We start from the raw sequence: 7,414 nt of genomic DNA on the forward strand, positions 1-7,414 counted from the left end.
GCAACCCAGCACCGAGCCACCTTGCAGATGTCCGATGCTGCCTCAGGATGTGGCCTCTTGCACTATTTCTTCTGCTGGTGAGGCAATTCCCCCTCACCATCCCTCAGCCCCTGGCTGTGCCAACCTCTGAGGGCACCTGAGTCAAAAGTGGCCCCATCTTGGTGACCCCTTTTCAATGCAGGAGCACTGGGAGAAATCCAGCCTGCACACGCAGACACACGCCTGTCTAGCTTTACAGAGAGCTGGTCCTTGTGCGTTTGTGCTTTTCCCTTCCAAGGGTGTTAGGAAGCTGTGACCAGAGAAGCAATGTTATATAAAGAAGCAAGAGTAAGCCAGGAAAAAAAACCACAAAACTATGGGGTAGCAAGTGCTGGAGTACCTTAAATCCCGTCACATCTGGGAGCACCGAGCCACCTTGCAGATGTCCGATGCTGCCTCAGGATGTGGCCTCTTGCACTATTTCTTCTGCTGGTGAGGCAATTCCCCCTCACCATCCCTCAGCCCCTGGCTGTGCCAACCTCTGAGGGCACCTGAGTCAAAAGTGGCCCCATCTTGGTGACCCCTTTTCAATGCAGGAGCACTGGGAGAAATCCAGCCTGCACACGCAGACACACGCCTGTCTAGCTTTACAGAGAGCTGGTCCTTGTGCGTTTGTGCTTTTCCCTTCCAAGGGTGTTAGGAAGCTGTGACCAGAGAAGCAATGTTATATAAAGAAGCAAGAGTAAGCCAGGAAAAAAAACCACAAAACTATGGGGTAGCAAGTGCTGGAGTACCTTAAAAATAGGGTGATGAAAACAATAGTGTTTTTCTGTCGTAGGATCTCTGAGGCTTCTCCAAAGCACCAGTGTTTCCCCAAATTTCTGTGGTACGGGTAGACACCTCCCAATTGCCCCAACCCAGAGCTCTTGCAGGTCTGTTCCAAGTGCCTCTCTTGGCCCCGTCCCAGACCCGACCCCAGTGCTGTGACCCCACAACATGCCCTCCATTTCTCAATGGGAGTGGGATGGCAGGAAGCACAAGTTCCCACTCCTCCGGAATGAGTTGTGCTGAGATGACTGGACTTCCACACCAGGAAAAAGCACTTCAAGTTTCCTTTGGTAGAAGAGGAAGAAGCTACACCCTTCCCCTAGAGCCTGCCTCTCCTCCCTAAGGCTCTGAATAGCAGTTGTTGAGGATGCCCATCAATCAGGCAGCTCCAAACACAGGGACAATATCACTACCTCTGTTTCATGGAGGAAAACAATTTGTCCTATGAAGCTGCTTGGCCAAAGGTCCAGGAATAGCAAACTGGGAATGCCCAGCTGCCAGGGCTGTCAAGACAAGGGGACCTAACTTCTAGGCCATGTCTCCTGCCCACTGTGGACATGTCAGGGACAGCTGGGTCCAGCCAGAAACCTCTGATATGGACCTCTCTGCCAGTCTCCATGTAAGGGGAAGGGTGGCAGAACAACCTCAAAAATGCACAGCTCTCTCCCACAAATACCCGGGGGAGGGTGCCAGAGCAACCTCAGAGACAGATACCTCTTCCACCAGAAATATCACGGCAAAGGTGTCATCAACCTCAGCTATGGACCACTCCTCAAGCAGAAATATCAGGGTGGGGATGCAGACCACACTTGCATACAAGCTCTTCCTTTGGTGAAGATTTAGGGCATTCCTGGCAGTTCTGAATTCCTGGTTCATTACTCAGACACGTAGGATTTTTGATACCAGTACAAACCAAAATCAGAAAAGCTCTGCATGATTAGTTCGGTTCAGATGTGGCTGGAGAGGGCAAAACTATCACCTTGTGAGGTTTGTACCTTTTGAGAACTTTGCTGGTAGCAAAATTCTCAAAAGGGGCTCACGCTTTTGAAGCTACCAAATCACAGCTTTGTTGCAGGTCAAACCCCCAACACCAACCTCCCTCAAATACAGCTGTGTAAAAACACATGCCTTCACCATTTAGGGAGGAAGAGAAGGGAGACAGAACAGAGAGACGGATGAAGATACACTGCTGCAGTGGCTGTTGGTGCTGAACGTGCTTGGCTTTCAAGTCTAGATTCACCAAAGCCAGAGTAGATAATGTCAGCACAAGGGCAGGTTTTTGCTTGTGGTAACAGGGTCCACATCAGAAAGGACAAAGTCTTTTGCAGGAAGAATGGAACTTTTTTTGGATCTAAGAACACCAGTTTGGGCAAGTCCTTCAATGCAAATATTCCAGATTGTTTGGCATTAAAGTGTTGAGTTTAGGTGTTGCTTTTGACCAGTAAGATATTACTATGATTGGCCAACTTGATGGTTCCCTCTAACTTCAGACTGAGCTATTACAGACATGAGGGAAGAGTCTGCTCCTCAACAACCTGCACAGGGAGTTCTTCAGAGACCATGAGTAGGCTTCAAAGACAGCAGAAATCCATCCCTTCTGTTTCTGTGATGATTTTGAAAGCCAAAGGATGCTTTACTTAAAACCATATGACTTAACACATCTATGAACAAAGAATTCATTGCAAATGGATGATTATCAAGGGTTGTGGGGCACAAATGAAAACAAAGTTGAGCCAGGGAAGTAGTTAATGAAATAAGAGGAAAAATGAGAGGTTATATCCTGTCATCTCACAGGACATGCCTCAGACTGGCTAGAAACTACAGTCCTGTCAGCCTGAAAGGTTTCAAACTTGTGTCCCAGGAGGTACTCTTCACTAACCCATTGAAGCTGGGCGCTAGGACATTTAGAAGAAGTCCTGTTATCTGCAACATTGGAGATTCTCTGTTCATCGGCACATAAAGAAACTGCAAGAGGAAGAAAAACTTCATCCTAGTGGTTTCTGGTATTGTCTGGAAGAAGTCATGGGTCCTTCATCTTTGTTCACCACTGCTTATTTATGTCTTTTACATGAAGCAGTCATCTTCTGTCACGGGAACATTTCCCACAGTGGTGAGTACTGCATGATACGATCTGCATCGTGAACTCAGGTCCCCTCACCTCCCTTTTCTCATGCTCTGTTCCTGCCACTCACAGCTACCCTGTTCCTATGCTATAAGGCCAATATTTGGGTATATCATCACAGCTCCTCTGAGTCTGGTTGCTGATGGAGAAAAAGAGCTTTTGTTTCCATTACTTGCAGCCATTACTGGAGAGGAAGATATCTCAATCAATCAGAAGTAACATGTTTTGGTGAGCACATCATCCAAGCAATCCTTGCATGAGCTGAGTGGTCCAAGTTAAAATGCACAACACTCTTGAGAGCTGGATCAATCTCCTTGAGACCTCCCACCAGTTACCAGCTGCTTTGCCTCAGCTGCTGAGCAGTGACAGTGACTTCTGAGCCAGCAAGTTCCTCCACAGCTTACTGACATTCCATGTCCCTCCTTTTAGGGAGAGGAGCTGGGGCCCCTCCTGACTAAACTGCCATTGCTCTGGCCTGCAGGTCTGAGCGAGTCTTCAGAATTCAAACTTTTAGCCTTTTTGCAGACCCCTAACTTCTGGGGAGGGCCAGATAAATGTGGCTGGTGCGACCTCTTGGTCTTTTACCCCACAGTTTAATGAGGACCCTAAATTCTTCTCTGTTTGCAGACACCATCACTTCTATCAAAATATCCCAGAAGTAAGCAGAATTAAAAGAGGTATTTCTGTGCACAGGAGCAGTAAAGCAACCGGGTACAAGCAGCTCAGGGCACAGCAGATGTGGTCCCCATCCCACACTCCTTCGTGTGCCTCCTCCAGCCACAACAACAGCATCTTTCCCTGTCCCCATCCCAAGTGGAAACACTGCTGGATATTACCTGGCCCTGTTTTTTCGGTCCAATCCCACACTGAGAGCATTTTCTGACTCGCTTAAATTCTTCTTCAGGCAGCTCTACTTGGGCCAACCTCCTCGTGTGCCTCACCAGCTCCAGGAGATTGTCCCCCAGATCCCCACCAGAAGGTGACAAGGTGGTACTCACTGACCCAGAGGACTGCTGCCAGCCACCTGCACCCAGACCTGCTGCTTTTCTATCACTGAAGCATGCACAGCTGGAATTACTTAGGACAAATGAGTTAAGCTCATGGAAAATCCCACAGGAAAACTAATAGTTCCCCTGTTCTGGTAATAAAGGTGATTAAAACAAGCTTGAATAAAAATCTCAAATACCATTCAATGAATAAGCATATTGAACTAATGGATTCCAGGAAGAGAAACCTTTACCACCGTAACAATCTCCTTCTTTGACACACCTTCAGCTGACAACAAAGGATAACAGCTCTTCGGCATGCTGAAAGAGCAGATTAAAACTGGGCTTCAAAACTCTTCTTATCAACACCTCTTGTTATTGTCTCTGCATTTTTAGAGGTAAGAAAAATCTTTCATTGTCTAGTGCAAAGGATTCACAACTTTTTCTTTTTTTTTTTCCATAGAGACACATCTCTCTTAAAGGCTCCTGCTTAGCAAAATTTGGATATAAGGACTGCTAGTTAGAAAGTCTTTGATGCTCGATATAGAAGAGGTGAACGATCCCACGCAGGTTCACTGTTCAGATTTAAGGAAGCATCTGCAAAATTAAGTTGTAAATCCCTGAAGTACCTTTTGCTTTTAAGTGTAGGTTGCAGCCGAGAAGTTGCTTATGGAAGTTAAGTGTAAAACCCCAGATTTCTCAAAATCACAGCTTCTTAGATAGCATAGCTATCTAACTAGCTATATAGCTAGTTAAGATAGCTTCTTAGACAGCATAAACACAGAATGTCAGTGCAGCCCTATGAAATACACCCTGAGCAGTTACAGAGCACAGAAAAATTCCTGTGCAGCACTAGAAGAAGTGCAGCCTGGTATAACTTGGTCAGCTACTGACCAATATCATGTAAGGAAATACAAGGTGCCTGTCTCAGAAATCAGGCTACGTAGACAAGCAATGCCATGACCACCAGGAGGTCCAAGAGTAGTGACAGGTTTGTTTCAGGGCACCTGAAGGATGACAACTAACCTCTAGGTTTTTAGTTTAAGGCCCAATTACATGATGCTTCTCCATCCCCTGTCTGATGGAGGAATTGCCCTGAAACCACTGAATTAACTCACAGAAGCTAAAGATCCCACTATGCGAATCTACTCTGGATCCCACAAAAATCATTCTGTACAGACATTTATACAAGAACGATGAAGCACAGAGAAAGTTACTGCACTTCAGGGCCAAATCTCACACCGTTTCACGTTTCCAATGATTTTCAGACCACGTGGTACCCGGGATTTCTGTCCCATGATGGTGATTGTTTCTTGCCACCGGTTGTCAAGGGGGGGACCCAACCCCAGGGTAATCTCAGAGGGGCACCCTCCGCCCAGCTCAGCTGTGGGCTGGCCTGAGATGAATCAGTGTTTTCCAGAGACCAGAGATCATGGGTTTGCCCATTGGGGTGGCCCCTCCGCTTCTGCTTCCTGTTTTGGCAGACATTGTTGGGTGGGAGGACTTTTTTTCCTGCTACCACGGTCTTTTTGGGGAAAGAGTCCCAGACAGGAAAGCGGCAGCCCCGGCAGGCAGGATGCCTGCCAAAAGGCACAGACTGGGAGAAGCATCACCTTTCCAGCACCAAGACCATTCAGCCAGCACAAGCCATGGCCCCAGAGCATGTTGGCTGCTGAGGGATGTCCCCGTGCTGGGTCTGCATAGCCCCCCACAAAGTCGTGCAGCATCAACAGCACCAGGAAAGCTCACGGTTTACACTCAGTTTTAAGTCTCAGGACTGCTTTTTTTGCATTTTGTATTAGATCACAGCTCTCAGATATAAAGCAGAAATTGTCCCGGGCACAGTAACCAGGCACTGGCACCTGCTGGATGACTCCTTCTTGCCCACAAGACCTTCCCAGGAAAGGAGAAAGAAGGTCAGGCTCTGCAGGACCACAATACTTTGATTTTCTGTCTGTAGGGTCACTGCTTCAGCCTCGGTCTCACCCATGTGGATACAGAAGATGCTCCACGTTAAGGCTGTCTACACAGGGGACAGCACAGCCTTCACGGACCCTCTGCTATAGTCCCCCACAGCCCTTACTGTCACCCAGCAGTCCCCTGCCCATCCTCCAGGCATCTTGTGCCATGGCAGCACATGTTTCCCCAGTGTAACAGGCTCACCACACCTCCCCGGCCAGGGATGTAAGTGTCTAGGAAATCAAAAAGACAAATGTCCCTTCTTCAAGGTTCAGAGGCTTTGGGGTGAGGAAGGAAGCCCATGTGTCTCAGTCCCTAGGCAGGGTCTCAAACCATCATACTGAAGGTGCTTGATGCTTACTGTCTCCTGGAAGTGCTGTGAACCCCACTCTGGGGGAAGCACTTCACCCTGGACACGATGTAGGACCCCAATACAGCAGGCTGTGCTTTCAGGCACATGCCTCATCCCTGTCAGCCCACCCGTGGCAATGCCCTGCTCAGGGAGCGCAGTGTTTGGAGACGTCTGCTCCATCCCTAAGGGTGGGTTTCCAAGGCTGCCATGGGGGACAGACACATCATATATCCAAACCCCTTGGGCAGTGAGGCCAGAGTGCCCCATCAGCAGTCCATAAGGATGTGATGCTGGAGAGCTGCCTGGCAGAAAAGGATCTGGGGGTGTTGGTCGACTGTCGGCTTAACATGAGCCAGCAGTGTGCCCAGGTGGCCAAGAAGGCCACCAGTATCTTAGCCTGTATCAGGAACAGTGTGGTGAGTAGGACTTGAGAGGTGATTGTCCCCTTGTACTCGGCACTGGTGAGGCCTCACCTCGAGTACTGTGTCCAGTTTTGGGCCCCTCACCACAAAAAAAGACATTGAGGTGCTGGAGCGGGTCCAGAGAAGAGCAACAAAGATGGTGAGGGGTCTGGAGCACAAGTCTTATGAGGAGAGACTGAGGGAGCTGGGGGTGTTCAGTCTGGAGAACAGGAGGCTGAGGGGAGACCTTATCACTCTCTACAACTCCCTGAAAGGAGGGTGTAGAGAGGGGGGGTCAGTCTCTTCTCCCAAGTCACAGGTGACAGGACAAGAGAAAATGGCCTCAAGTTGCTCCAGGGGAGGTTCAGGCTGGATATTAGGAAAAAATTTTACATGAAAAGGGCTATCAGACATTGGAAGGGGCTGCCCAGGGAAGTGATTGAGGCACCATCCCTGGAGGTGTTCAAAAGACGGGTTGACATGGTGCTGGGGGACATGGTTTAGTGATGGTGGGTTTTTTTGTCAGAGTTAGGTTGATGGTTGGACTAGATGATCTGGAAGGTCCCTTCCAGCCTAGATGATTCTATGATGCTTGGGGCTTAGTTTCTCTGCCAGGGACCAATTTGGGGCAGACACCACCACCGGGGACCAGCCCCCCCCCGACCCCACGGGGGACCACTTCCCCGCCGGAGGGGATTTCTCTCTTCCCTTTGGCTGGAGCCCATTTTGGGAGGGGAGGCGCAGCCGGAGTTTCCCAGCCAGCGGGGCTCCCTTGCGTGGCCGGGTC

The sequence above is a fragment of the Calidris pugnax genome, unplaced genomic scaffold (genome assembly GCF_001431845.1).
Source record: "Calidris pugnax isolate Ruff unplaced genomic scaffold, ASM143184v1 scaffold211, whole genome shotgun sequence".
Taxonomy (NCBI): Eukaryota; Metazoa; Chordata; class Aves; order Charadriiformes; family Scolopacidae; genus Calidris; species Calidris pugnax.